This window comes from Megalops cyprinoides, unplaced genomic scaffold (assembly GCF_013368585.1).
Source record: "Megalops cyprinoides isolate fMegCyp1 unplaced genomic scaffold, fMegCyp1.pri scaffold_28_arrow_ctg1, whole genome shotgun sequence".
Lineage (NCBI taxonomy): Eukaryota > Metazoa > Chordata > Actinopteri > Elopiformes > Megalopidae > Megalops > Megalops cyprinoides.
The window spans coordinates 321873-337253 of NW_023494724.1; the positions used below are offsets into that span (position 1 = coordinate 321873).

General features: G+C 38.3%; 1 protein-coding gene and 1 long non-coding RNA gene across 2 annotated transcripts in view; both read left to right on the forward strand.

The window, feature by feature from the left end:
• The window catches only part of LOC118772321 (NLR family CARD domain-containing protein 3-like), a 97134-nt gene that overhangs the window by 39809 nt on the left and 41944 nt on the right, over nt 1-15381 (forward strand). The gene's annotated exons all lie outside the window — the stretch shown is intronic.
• On the forward strand, nt 2318-13906 carry LOC118772329. The gene is made up of 3 exons (XR_005004691.1): nt 2318-2396; nt 11963-12122; nt 13871-13906. It is a non-coding gene; the product is annotated as an uncharacterized LOC118772329 (long non-coding RNA).

Below are 15381 nucleotides of genomic sequence, written 5' to 3' on the forward strand. Positions count from 1 at the left end.
CTGTTACTAATTATCTGAATGCTGAATATATTATTTGTATAATGGACTTGGTACATTATTGCAGAATGGTTTTAAATTGCACATTTTTGTATGTTGTGTACTAGTGTTTTTCTCTGTGCTAAGTAAATGTTACCAAAATGTGAGAGGCAACACAAACATAACTTTATTTCTTGTAGTTTAACATTGTGGGAATCACAGTGTTGTATACAAGTTGTGGACCTTCACCTTTTGCAGAGTTACTGGAAATCAGTATTTGGTTGCACCAAAAGCTAAAACTACTACAGCAGTGCCACAATTTTGTGGTGGACACACCATACAGGCATGCACAAACCAATTCACTAAATTATTGGTTAAGTGGAAAAAGTTATGAAAGGTGTTTTAATGTATTGTTTCATCTGAACTTTTCTTGAACGATATTAGAAGGTTGTGATTTACCCAAGGTGAAACCCTTTGTTGCTACAATCAGAATCAGAATCAGAATAGACTTTATTGTCATTGCACGGTGGGGTACAACGAAATTGTAGGTGGTCTGCAACTACAGTGCACTGTGGAACACTTATATAAACACAATACATAGGCACACAACATTATGTATAAGACACAATAAATTACAAATTTAAAAGAAGACACATTTTTAAATATAAAGAAAAACTTGCAGTAAATATGACCTTTTAAAAACTACTTAAAGTGCACAGTGGAATTGCACAGTTGTATGGAGGTAGAGATGGGGGGGGTAGAACATCCTCATTGTGAAATGTTTACTGGCTGGGTTTCATCCTCTGTGTGACAGGCATAGGATCAGACTCGGTTCCCCCTGCTAGATTTGTCTCCTTTCCGATTTCAGCACCTGTTGACTCGCTCTCCCCACGTGAGTCACGTCATCCTTCTGACTGGTTTAATTGCGCTGTGACACTAAGCCACTCGTTCAGCAGTCTGCTTTGTGCCCCTAAAAGTGTTTACATTTACATTTTACCATGCAAATACGGAAAGGGAAACGTCTAAATGCTAACCGTTAGCCCAATGTGTGTTGAAAAAAACGTTTGTGGGTTTTTTCTTCAGTACACTTTTCTTTTTTTTTTTTTTAACAATTTTCACTTATTTTCAATATGTGAGCGAATCAGGTATGTATAATTTTAAGTATATTTTCATCTCAAACTGAAGTTGTGTGAGCTAAAAATATGTCACAATGAAAGATCTTTCAGTGCACACAATTCCAAGGCAATATACCTGACGCTTATATTCACATTAGTGCTGGGCGGTATGACCAAAAATTTGTATCACGGTATTTTTAAACATTCTGGCGGTTTCACAGTATATCACGTTTTTATCTAATATTGGTGTTAGAAGGGTATGTTTAGGAAGGGGAGGAGGAGGAGGAGGAGGATGGCACTCTGTACACAATACTGTATAACCTCACAACAATTACGCAGGCAACTACGCACAGCCTAGGTATACATTGCCATGAGGGCTGCCACATCATGAGCCTTTGCCACACACAGGCATCATGAATTATTACTAAATTCACCTGGATGCATAAATGGAGAGATGATACGGAAATGAATCGCGTCAGAGCAAATATTGTAGGCAACAATTACCCACAGCAATAGGCCATTAACGTCTCACTGTCAGCCACATGTATTGACCAAACATTCCACACACCATAACCACAAACAATAAGAAAATCCACCCAAATGCATAGAAAGATTACTATCGCTACTAGTGCTGAACATAAAGGAAACAATGCGTTGACATGACTGCCAGAAAAGCAGGCTGAAGAAAGGATCTGCCTGAAACATCCGTGCGGCATTAAAAAAGTTACAAGTCAAGGTGTGCACACCGTTACTTCATTTCATTCATTTTCACAATTAGTGCTGCGCATCAACAATTATTAAGCACAGAAATAATGAGGGAGAGGGAGACACAGGTTAGCAACCAATTAGCTAGCATGACTGACACTGGCCGGACAGGCAACAAACTATTAATATTTCTTTCAACTGCTAGCTTGGAGCTCGCGGGAACAAACAACAGTAAACGTACGCGCGGGCGTGATCCTGCTACCGCCAGAGAGTTTTGATATAATATAACATATAACGGAAAATACCGATAATCTGTAAGTGCTACAGTCTTCAAATGTGATGTTCTGATGTTAGCTCCGTACGCTACTGCGGCATTGAGACATACAGCATATTCAGTTTTATGGATAGGCGAATCAGTGATGCTGTGAGAGTTATGCTCTTAGAGAAGGCGGTGTCAAGTGTGTAAAGTCCAAACGGAAGGCTATACATGTTCATGAGAAAGCGAAATTAAAAGTATTTAGGCAGCAACTTGAACAGTCGCCATTTCAGAAGTCAATTGTTAAAATGCTGGAGAGCGGTGCGAATAATTAGGTCTGCAAGGTAAGAATATGATAACATTATTAAAAGGTGGAGTGTTATGGGTGGCTTGTTTAAAACGGAGAACAAGTTTAAACTTAAATATGTTTTTATGTCTGATTGTTAGTCGCTAGACTCATCACGGAAGTTGAAGAAAATGGTGGCATTAAATAGCATCAAGTCAAGTGGATAAAGTCCAGAAGAGTTTCAGCGATTCGACACTTCCGAAAATTCTAAGATATTTACAAGGGTTCTGTAATTTCCAATAAGTCACACAAGAATTGCGTAGTGTGCAATCTAAATAATTTCTTTAAACACAGAAGCCTGTAACCGCGTTACACAGTGTCAAAGAATGAGCCGAACGTTCGCTGCCAGGAAGCAACAGGTGTGACGTAGATATCGATCTAGATGCTCCTATGTGCCATATACGGCCCTTACCCGACATACATGTACAGAAAACTAAATATTTTATATTCACTCTGAATGTGTGTATTTAATCATTTTAATCAGACAAAAGTGTATTACATGTATACAAACTGGATTAATAAATTAGTTTGCAAATTGAAAATGGCAAGAAAATCACTGTTGCTGCTCGAGATGCGGGTGGCCGCGCGAGCTAAAGATTTATTTTTTCGTATGATTTATTGTAGTGTCACATTCACCTTTACAGTTTTAATCCTTTCAATGAGTGTTAGGGGTAATGTTGACCAGCTTCAGCGTCGGTTGTTGATTGGATTAAAGCGGTGCAATTTACTTTTCAAAGAGGGTTCAGTGAAAGTGTTAATTTCTAAATATCTTTTTTTCTGGACGACTAAACAGGGAATGAATGCTTATCTGTTTAGATTTGAATAAGCTTATAGGAAATCCTTCCGTTTTTCCAACATTTAAACCCAGAGTAGAATCCATAAATATGAAAACCTTTCATTTAATGTGATCCTGTGTTACTAGGATGTGCAGGAGACAACAAAACATCATGCGCTTAAAGTGAGATTTTATGTTCCTTTCCATTTATATTAATACCTTTTAATTTAGGCTCTGTCTCATTAATTGTGCAAGTGGTTCAAGACTGATGCAACTGACTGTGGGAGAATGGATACCCCTGTCTCTTGCTCCTGCCTTAATGTTGGGGGCAGCTCTCTCTTGAGGACATGAGTACACGATTTGAACCTGTTTAATTAGGTTTGAAAAATATTCAGATTTACCTTGCTCTTGAAACAGGCAGTGACACTGGATCAAAGTCTTTCTCTGAATCGAGAGCCTGGACTGTTCTTTTCCCCTACTTCCCGTTGTTATCACTGATCACAAAGGGAAGTACATATGTAAGAACATATTTAATGATCTGCATATGTCTGCATATCTGATATATTTTTTTACAATGAAAAGAAAAATGAATGTGGTATGTTCATATTACAGCGAGATTTTTCTTCAGGGCACTGGAGATGCTTTTGTATCTATCTATCTATCTATCTATCTATCTCCGACGCCAGTTATGCCCTCCTTCCTACTGCGTTCCAAGGGGTCATTTAACCTTAACGCTAACCGCAACCTTAAGCTTTACCTTTACCCCAGGGGAACGGATTCTGATACGGAGGCAATATTATATTTTCAGTGATGTGGTTTAATTACGCCGTAACATCACCAACAGCCACTCCTTTAGCAGTCTGCTTTGTGCCTCTACAAGTTTTTACATTTACATTTTAAAGTGCAGATACGGAATGAAAACCACAAAATGCTGACTGTTAGTCCATCAAGTGGCCTAAAAAGCAGTGTGCGCGTTTGTGGTTCTAATAAACAGTTACAGTTCGCAGGGACGGCGTCGGCTATTTCCCCATCAGAATGCTTTTACAAAACGAAACCGAAAGTTTTTTGAACAGTCAAGGGACGTTTGTTTTAAAGCTGCGGCGCTGGGGTAAGATCTGTTTAAGGCAATAATTATTTCTGCATCAAAATGAATCTAAATGTCATAGGAAGTTTCTTTTGTAATGGGAGACTAAATGAAACCGCTTCCTAACAACGTTAACACGTGTTCTTGCTCCGTTGTTTGACAGGTGATTGGTACATAGCTCGATTGAAAAGGGGAATTCGGAAAGAACAAAATGGTGGGAGCGAATGTCATAGAGAAATCCACCAGATCCAAAATGCGATACATTCAGCCGAAATTTAGAGCTATTTAAGATGTGATGGTCTCAACAGCAATGGAACATGACCACAATACCGAATTTAAAAGCGTAATCTGATTTATAAACCAGTAGGGGTTGTACTTTTAAGGGAGGATGCTCTGAAACTGTAACATTTATCATTACTTCAGCGTAGCTATGTTTTGAGCTAAAGTGCCTTATGTTCAAACTTTCCATAGGGTACGTGTATTAGATATGATAGACTGCAACCGCTGTTTGCTGAAAAACCACAGGAGTTAAACGTTCACTTGTTAGGACGTATCAAGGAATGAGTTGTCCGTAAGTACTGATCTAGGATCAGATTCTCCAGATGCACTGCTATCCGTAACAATTAAAAGAGAAACAACAGACTGGTCCTACATCAGGGCATACGGGCAACGTCTGCTTGGAAGGAAAGCAGGAAGCGAGAGTTGTGTGACGCAGATAAAAATTCACGGCGTTTACAGGGGTTGTATGACGGCAGAGTGACCACCTGAATTAGATACGTGTATAATTTTAAGTGTAATGCCGTTTTAAACTGAATTCGCGAGGAGCTAAATGTATGTGAAAATGAAAGCGAACTCTTACAGTGCACATTTTAGGGTGATAGTGGTAGGATTAGCATTCGCAAAACTTATTCCAGATTTTTATTGGATATTTTAGTTTATTTTTCAATGTATCAAATACTGCCACTGCGTGTTTTTTCTTTAAAGAGTTTTGATGGCCAAAGTTGGTGTATTGTCCCACATTATTGTAATGTGTTGAAAGCTCCGATATTATTGTTGATGTCTGAGCTAAGGTGCTTAATATAAACTGGAGATAATGTGGGAGTCTCCTGCCTCAGGGAAAGAATTTATAGTTGTTACTAATTATCTGAATGCTGAATATATTATTTGTATAATGGACTTGGTACATTATTGCAGAATGGTTTTAAATTGCACATTTTTGTATGTTGTGTACTACTGTTTTTCTCTGTGCTTAGTAAATGTTACCAAAATGTGAGAGCCAACACAAACATAACTTAATTTCTTGTAGTTTAACATTAACTGTGTGGGAATCACAGTGTTGTATACAAGTTGTGGACCTTCACCTTTTGCAGAGTTACTGGAAATCAGTATTTGGTTGCACCAAAAGCTAAAACTACTACAGCAGTGCCACAATTTTGTGGTGGACACACCATACAGGCATGCACAAACCAATTCACTAAATTATTGGTTAAGTGGAAAAAGTTGTGAAAGGTGTTTTAATGTATTGTTTCATCTGAACTTTTCTTGAACGTTATTAGAAGGTTGTGATTTACCCAAGGTGAAACCCTTTGTTGCTAGAATCAGAATAGACTTTATTGTCATTGCACGGTGGGGTACAGCAAAATTGTAGGTGGTCTGCAACAACAGTGCACTGTTGCTGTTATTAATGATTTGAATACTGAGCATAATGTTTGTATAATGGACCTCCCCCATTATTATAGAATGATTTATAATTACACAAGTTTTGTATGTTGTGTACTTCTGTTTTTCTGTCCTTAATAGGTGTTGCCAAAATATGAGAGGCAACACAAACACAACCATATTGCAGTAGCTGAACATTATGGTAATCACAATATCACAGTGTTGTGTAGAAGTCTGACCTTTTCCTTTTTGCATCATTACTGGAAATCAGTGTTTGGTTGCAGTAAAAGCTAAAACTGCAACAGCATTGCCACAGTTTGTGTTGGACACACCATTCACAAACAAATTCAAAAACTTATTGGTACCGTGGAAAAGTTGCTGAAAGGTATATCAGAATGTTGTTGTTTTATCTGAACATTTCTTTATCATGAGGTTGTGGTTTAACTGAGGCAACAAATGTTGCTAGAACATGCCCACAGTGAAATGTTTGCTCGCTGGGTTTCAGCCTCAGCTTTCCGCTCTTAGCTCTTGGTATCCTCAGCTCATATTGCAAAACTACATCACCGTATAGCAGTGTAAAGCTCCGCTTGATAGACTGGGGCGTTGTTAATTTATTTTTTACATCGAGTAGGATCAGATCTGGTTCCCCCTGCTGGTTTTGGCTCCTTTCAGATTTCAGCACCTGTTTAATCGCTCTCCGACGCCAGTTACGCCCTCCTTCCTACTGCGTCCAAAGGGGTCATTTAACCTTAACGCTAACCGTAACCTTAAGCTTTACCTTTACCCCAGGGGAACGGATTCTGATATGGAGGCAATATTATATTTTCAGTGATATGGTTTAATTACGCCGTAACATCACTAACAGCCACTCATTTAGCAGTCTGCTTTGTGCCTCTACAAGTTTTTACATTTACATTTTAAAGTGCAAATACGGAATGAAAACCACAAAATGTTGACTGTTAGTCCATCGAGTGTCCAAAAAAGTAGTATGAGGGTTTCTGTCTTTAATACGCGTGTACGCGTGTGTGTCCGTAATTGTTATTTACAGTGAGCAGGGACGGCTTCGGCTATTTCCCCATCAGAATGCTTTTACAAAACGAAACCGAAAGTTTTTTTGTAACACTAACACTAGATTAACATGCTAGTGAAACGTAATATACATGACAGAGGGACTATACGATAGTATAATATAATGTTACCACTGCTATATAGTGCCATGCTATGTTGGCCCAGTTCTTCAAAATATTTAAATTACATGCCTAAAAGTAATTGTGTAATTTTACATGACATATGTGCAGTCCTGCTTTGAAAATACTTTTGAAACCATGCAACACTCAGGCATTGAAAATTAGTCTGTACTTTGAAACAAGATGGTTGGGCCCCTGCTGACGTCATTTAAATTAGTCAAGGTGAGAGGCAACACAAAGAACCTTATTGCTGTATAGCTGAACATTGTGGTAATCACAGTATCACAGTGTTGTGTACAAGTTTGACCTTCGCATTTTGCAGAGTTACTGGAAATCAGTGTTAGGTTGCAGTAAAAGCTGAAACTTTTGGACTCGCCATTCACAAACAGATTCACACATTTATTGGTAAGGTGGAAAAGGATGTGAAAGGTATTTCAAAGTGTTGTTTCGTCTGAACCTTTTGTAAAATAATTTCATTAACATTATAAGGTTGTAGGGGTTTTTCAAACTTTTGCCTCAATTTAAAGCATTTCCATTGACATATAATGTCATCGCATGCGTGCCCTGAAAAATAAGGAGGAAACAAGCGTGATGCAGTTCACAGCGCAGGTGCGGTCCTTCGCAATCAGTATGTATTTCGATTCATTGTGTTTATGTCGAACCATTGTGATTTACAATAAAACAAATAATTCACACAATAATCGACACCAATCGCGTAATTAGAATAAATGATTTTGCTCGTGAAACACCGCAGATTGTCTGAAATTTGTGTGCTATTGCGAAAGCTACAGCATGAGATCGCTTAAATAACAAGGATAGCAATTTGAATAATTAAGTGGCAAGTAATCCCAAAGCTTTCTCTTAAATGTTTCACATTATAGCTTTCTTGTTTTACAGAATTCAAATCACAAAACGCAGCTAAATGTAGTGAAATCGATTTAAATTACTGAGTATAAACTTTTATGTTAGGTTGAGTGCAATGAACAGTAACGTTTAGAACACAGACCTCACAAAAGCTGTGATGTGTCATGAGCATTTAACGTAATTTAAATCGATAAATGCCATCCTTGTTAATTAAACAATCTCACCTTGTAGCTTTCGTAGTAGCACACAAATTTCAGACAATCTGCGGTGTTTCACGATTATAATGATAAATTTAAAGGTAGTAGTCGGGCTTTCCCTTGTTTCCAGCTCACCCACCGCCACTGCAAGTCTTATCTCCAAGTCACCCCCCCCCCCCCCCAATCCGTAATTCGAACCCTAGTGGTAATTGTTGTTATTGCAGGTGAAACTGTGCGCGACAACAAATTACCCTTCGGGGAGACCGTAGATTCTTCAGTCATTTACATGCCTTAAGCGCAAGGAACGTAGAGAGCAGCCATTCCGAAACCCTCCCCCTCGACTACTCTACTCTCTAGACAACACTCAGCTGTCCCAGAATATCAGCATCCCTTTAAGATAACAGCTCTTTCAACGTGTTTAACAAGAGACCACATTATATACCGTTTTAACTCTTACACTATCGCAGGCTACATAAGTCTATAATGCGGACTTTAAAACGGTAGATTTCAGTATGAAGTGGTTGCTTACTTGGCACTGGGAAATGCATTAGGTATGTTTCACATTGAGATATTGATACACGGCGCTGTAAAAGTTGTGCTTTTCAATAAGGCGGCGTCAAAGACACGTGCAGTGTCATATTACTGAGAAAAACGAAAGTGAAAGGATTTATGCAACGGGAACAGTCGCCATTATATAAAGAGAGCAGCATCTCTGTGATAAAAAGATGAATAAATAAAACTCTACCTTGTAGGTTACTCTACCTCACTTGAAAATCGCTTTGGATAAAAGCCTCTGCCAAATGAATGAATGTAAATGTAAAACATAGACCTATACAATGTCCTATATATTTAAATAGGGTGTTAAGGGCTGGTTTGTCTGTTGCGGAAGACAAGGTTAAACTTGTGTTTTATCCAATGGTTCGTTAAGCGATCGCTTTAGACTGAATACGGAAGTTTTAAAAATAGCCGAATAAAATAGTGCCATTAAATTTCATAAGATAATGCAAATTCGAAAGACGACATCAATTTTTGAATGTAACGTGAATACCATAGATAAGGGGCTATTACAGGCTACTGTATTCGCTTAAGAAGCACCAGAGCGGCGCGGTAGGAAGCAATACGTGTGACGCAGTTATTTGCGCAGAACATCTACTAATCTAAACCGGACCTTACCTAAAATGGGTGATAAAAATGTGTTACGATGAATATTTATCAGTGTATTTTATGCAGATTCCCTGTGAATGTGTGTATTCAGCTACTGTGACGGATAAAACTGTAATCATGCATCAAATACACCCGATGGAAAATGTTTAAAATGGCTGAACACTATACCGTTTCGGTTTGAGTTACGTGGGCTTTTGGTGGCTAAATGCTTATTTAAAACCGATGTAACTCGCAATGTCCAAATCCTTGAGAATGAACAATTTACGCCGCAAGACCTGAACACTGTTAGCTAAGAATGTTGAAAACGACGTGCGGGGTTGTGGAATAGTTTGCTTATAGGAAGTGAAGTCTTTTTTTCCGTTTCTTTTCTTTTTTCCCCAAAACCTTCATTTACACCCATTTTACACAAACCATGAACATGAACAAAGCCAGAGTATAATTAATCATCACGTACGAATATATTTAATATAAATGTTCAAAGTCCTGTGCGCTTTCTTGTTTTTAATCCTTCCATTGTTACGCCGTGTTCTCAGTTCCTGCAGGAAATGAATTCGTCTTACAGTCAGCCCATCTCTTCTTGCGTATGTATTTCCCCATAATAATTAAAAATTGAACAAAAATTAGTTTTGTACTAGTGTCGTCGTAGGAAAAATAAGTACAAACGTCTTAATCATTCAAAACAATTTATTTCTAGGTTTTCTTACAAAGGTCTCAACATCAATCCAAAATGTTTTGGCATACGTACATTGAAAAAAGAGGTGTATTATTGTATTTTTCTTTACTCCACAAAATTTACAAGAATATTCATTAATTATCCTAAATTTTTAACTGGGTATGTGCTGTGTAAAATTTAAATGCCACTTCTTTTGTTTAATTATTTACACAATATTCATGAAAAATTTTCCAAGCATTACTCCAATTTAAATTCCTAAAAATAGAAGACCAATATAATTTTTCATACATTGCTTCACCTGATAGAACTGTTCTAATATGCTTATTTGTACATGTGTGTTTTAAAATATCAGTTTCCCCAATAAAAAGACTATTATCAACAACCACTATATCAATGTCCAGATTTGCTGAATTCCTTCAGGTGTAACTGGCATTCCAAATTTATTGTGAAATTCACTATATGTCAATAAGTATCCATCAGGTTTCAAAAGGAATATTCCTATTACTCCAAATAAAGCATTTATTAGGGGAAAAGTTACAGTTAAAAGCCATTTTCCATGCTAGCAGAGCTTGTTTATGAAATTTGGAGAATCTGACAGGTAATTTCTCAATTGTATAGTAATTGCTTATCAATATAACATCTCTGCCACCCATCAAAGTAAACACATATTTCGGAAATGTATTCCATAAGTTATCTTTTTCATCAATGAGTCTGATAAGCCTGTTAACCTTGGACGTTTTAAGGTTTTGTAACTTAATACTTGCAAACCATCAGTTGTAACCACAAATTGAACCTATTTTAACCTTCTCTAGAGTAGGATTAAAATTGAGTATACTACGTTCATTTTCATCTTTATTAACACCAACTCCTAGATTTGTAATTTTGTTATTAATGGCAATCCCATTTAATTCTATTAAATCACTCCCTTTTTGTTGAAATAACACAGATACATACTTTTGCACGCTTAACCTAAATTGTCAGGATGTATTACTAAATATCTTGACAGTTTTGAAACATGAACCCAGTATCGTGTATCTAACCGCACTGTGAGCTAATTGTGTTGTTACACCCCTAGAATCTACACAGCTTTATGCTGTAAACCACTTTTCCACCAGATTAATTTAAAATGAAATAATAACAAAACCATTAAAAAACTTTGACATTGGCAACATGGCTCAACATCATATGAGTGTCATAATGAACAGACACACACATTACAGTACATTATGTCATTTAGCAGACGCTCATACCCAGAGCAACTTCCAAATAAGTGCATCACAATTCACAAATAATCAGACTGCTGTCCATTGGTAACAACTGCAGCCATGGGTTGAGCGTATAAAAGTTTTATCCAGGATATAAAAGCGTCATCGAATCCAAATTGTTTGAGCGTTGAAAATAGGTAGTTCCATTCAACTCGATCGAATGCCTTTTCAGAATCGAGTGAGATCACCATTTCAGGAACGGGGGCTGGAGGGCAATACACAATGTTTAGGAGTCTTCTCAAGTTTGAGCTACAGTGTCTATTTAAAATGAAACCTGTTTGATCTGTAGATATTATTTGTGGTAACAACTTCTCCAGTCTAGCAGCTAAGATTTTGGACAGAATTTTATAATCGCCATTTAGTAGAGAGAAGGACGGTATGAAGTGGATCTTTACCTTTTTTAGGGATTAGTGTTATTGCAGCTTGTCGTAGAGTTGGTGGAAGCTGTCCAGATGATAAGGATTCATTAAACATGGCTTGGAGTAGTGGGGATAGTTCAGATGCAAATTTTTTATAGAAGTCTGAGGTAAAGCTGTCTGGACCAGGTGCTTGTAGACTGCTTTTTTTGAATAAAAAATTGGGGTAGACAACATGAAGCATTAATGTTGAATGTGGTCACGTGGTACTTGAAAATTATGTAAATCATTTTCAAGGCATTCAATTCAGGGAGTGTTTTTTCTTTTTTTCTGTCCATAGAAGCTTTTCCTTGACTGCTCGCATAGACCATAACAAAGCCAGAGGAGCCTGGAGAGGGGGGCGTGGCTTCCAACATGAATACTGGAGAAGGAGAGGAGGGGGGCGTGACCTCTGAAATGTACCACACCCTCAGTGGAGCTATGGACCCACAGAAAAAGAGGTGAGGAGAAAGAGTGTGTGTGTGTGTGTGTGTGTGTGTGCCTGTGTGTGTGTGTGTGTGTGTGTGTGTGTGTGTGTGTGTGTGTGTGTGCAGGCATCAAAGACTGCCAGGAGTGATCAGATGGGGGTTTGGAGGTGAGGTTTTTTCCAGTCTCCATTGTGCTGGTGGACAGCCTGTCCCGTCTCCAGTGTGAGGTCACACACTGGTCTGAAGTAAAAGACTGAATACGCCAAACACATTTTGGTGAACCAAGACCTCAACCAAACTGGAATGGGTTTTCAGTGAGAATGGTAAAAGGGTTTTTGTGGTTCTGATTTGCGTCAGTGTCAAGCGTAGTATGGGTCCATTTTTTATTCATTGAAACTTCAAACAGAATCTGCTGCACATGGACGAGGACTGTCCCAAAAATCCATAAAAACGTCTTCCTGGTACAGAGAGATCCCTCTGAACAGAACCTAGAACATAATAAATTTATCCTTTTCCTGGAAAATCAATGTCATTAGCTTGTATAAGTATAGGAACACATCACACCTTTTTGTATGTTCTTAATAGGGCTGTCAACGTTAATGCGATTAATCACGAAACTTGAACGCATTAATGTTTTAACGCAAATAAATCATATTATCAAGTTTGACCGCAACTTCCTTCCGTAATTCCAGTACAGATATTTACCTGGCTGAATTACTGAAAAGCGTGGCAAACGCAGATATGCTGAACGGCAAATTTCATTTTAACCCTTTCGCATGTAACTTATTTTGTTATGGTATGTAGCACGCGTGTTACCTTATATGGTTCGTTATGTTTTCATTTGCGTTATTAAATTTCTTATAGATTTCAGTTAGTATTTGCTATATTTTTAGAGTTAAATCCCTGTTTCCTCAAAGATAAAATTAGCTAGAATTTCTCCAATCTAGTGTTCTAATGGCACCAGTTTTAGCATATGCGCTAAACGGCTAATCATACCGGTGTGACCGTACGTGCGAAAGGGTTTGCCACTCCTTTCAGTAATTCAGCCAGGTAAATATCGGGAAGTTTTGGAATTACGGAAGGAAGTTGCGGTCAAACTTGATAATATGATTAATTGACCATAATGTCTCTAACTGAGCTACACCATACCATAAGGCTAAATGCATTGGATGATTCGGGTCTTAAGAATATTTGGGAAAAAATGTTTTTTGAGTTAAAAATGTGTTGTAAACCATCTTGATTGACATCTTCATGAACCTTTTGTTAAAGAGGACTGTGAATTATGTTCAGGGCGTATGCAATCTGAATTAGTGTTCAGAAGAGTGTTTGAACCCTTAACACAATGATGAAATGTGAGTTTGATTAGGACCCTAGTGTTCCTCTCACTCTCTGCTGGTGTTTAGGGAACAGGTGCTTTAGTACACAGCAGAAAGTGATACTTTGTAGCTGTATGAAGTGTAGAGAGTAGAATTCTCCCACCGACTACATGGATGTCTTAGTGGAGGAATTTTCCAAAAATATACATGTTTCTGTGTTTACACTGAGGGGCGGGAACAAGTGTCCTGTAAGGTGATATTTAAAGCCGTATCTCTGATTCGGTGCTCAGTGTCACGTGTTGCATATGCAGTGTTCCTGAATCACATTTCAGCGGGTTTGGTTTACATGTGACTAGCATGCCACACACTTCCCCATTCACTGACGTATCACATTTCTGAAGAACAGGCATGTGAGCGACTGTTGTGAGCAGGGTTTGATGAAGTGCTGTCTCTGTGTGCTGTTAGCAGTGTCACTGCACAGAGAGCAGCGTCCCCGGTGCCCAGCTGTCAGTCTGTGAAGAGTGACGGGTCCATGGATCGTCCCATTAACTTAGGTGGTGGACAGCCTGTTCCTCCTCTAAGGTGAGGTCACACTGCCCAGAGCAGAATTCTTAATACACCCAATGGATTTTCATAATCCAAGGCCATCAACCAAACTGGATTGGGTATTCAGTAAGATTGGTGAAAGGGTTCTTTAGTGTCTCTGATCTGCATCAATGTTGAGTTCTGTGTGGGTCCATTCATTTTGTCCTAATTTCGAATAGAATCTGGTGCATGGGGACCAGAAGTGTCCCTAAAATCCACCGTAAAAATTTCTTCCTCGTACCAACCGACCATATGCTGCTTAACAAGACCAGGAACATGTTTAAAACGCGATATCTTCAGTAACGTCAATGTCACGAGCTTTCGTGAATATAGGGACACGTCAACCCTTTTTCTACATTCTTAATGTTTTGCTAGAATCTCACAACCCTGTGCACACTGCACAACCAAGTTCATGCGTCAAAAACGATTGTAACAATGTTAACATGGTGGAGTAAAGGTGTCTAGGCTGCTGTCAGTAAAATCAGACTTAGTTTCCTTTGATTTCTTTTCTCGACTGCCTCATTGAAGAATTGTATACCATAATATCTCTAACTGAGCTACATTACCATAAGGCTTGTGAAAATGCCCAGGCTTATCTAGCTATCTGTTGAACTTGGTAGTCCATAACTTTATTTAGCTTTGAATATGCATTAGTTAGCTAGTATACCCTGGTGTGAACTAGGTAAATACCTGGCCTGGTTTGCCTGCTGAGCATTAAAGTGCATTGGGGGATATTTCAGGTCTTGACAATATTTGGCTAAAAGCGTTTTTTGAGTTAAAAATGTGTTGTAAACCATCTTGATTGACATCTTCATGAACCTTTTGTTAAAGAGGACTGTGAGTTATGTTCAGGTATATATGTAATGGGTATTCAGTAAGATTGGTGAAAGGATTCTTTAGTGTCTCTGGTCTGCATCAGTGTTGAGTCCTGTGTGGGTCCATTCATTTTGTCTTCATTTCAAACAGAATCTGGCGCATGGGACCAGAAGTGTCCCTAAAATCTGCCGTAAAAATTTCTTCCTCGTACCAACCGACCATATGCTGCTTAACAAGACCAGGAACATGTTTAAAACGCGATATCTTCAGTAACGTCAATGTCACGAGCTTTCGTGAATATAGGGACACATCAATCCTTTTTCTACATTCTTAATGTTTTGCTAGAATCTCACAACCCTGTGCACACTGCACAACCAAGTTCATGCGTCAAAAACGATTGTAACAATGTTAACATGGTGGAGTAAAGGTGTTTAGGCTGCTGTCAGTAAAATCAGACTTAGTTTCCTTTGATTTCTTTTCTCGACTGCCTCATTGAAGAATTGTATACCATAATATCTCTACCTGAGCTACATTACCTAAGAAGTTTTACCTGCTGAGCATTAAAGTGCATTGGG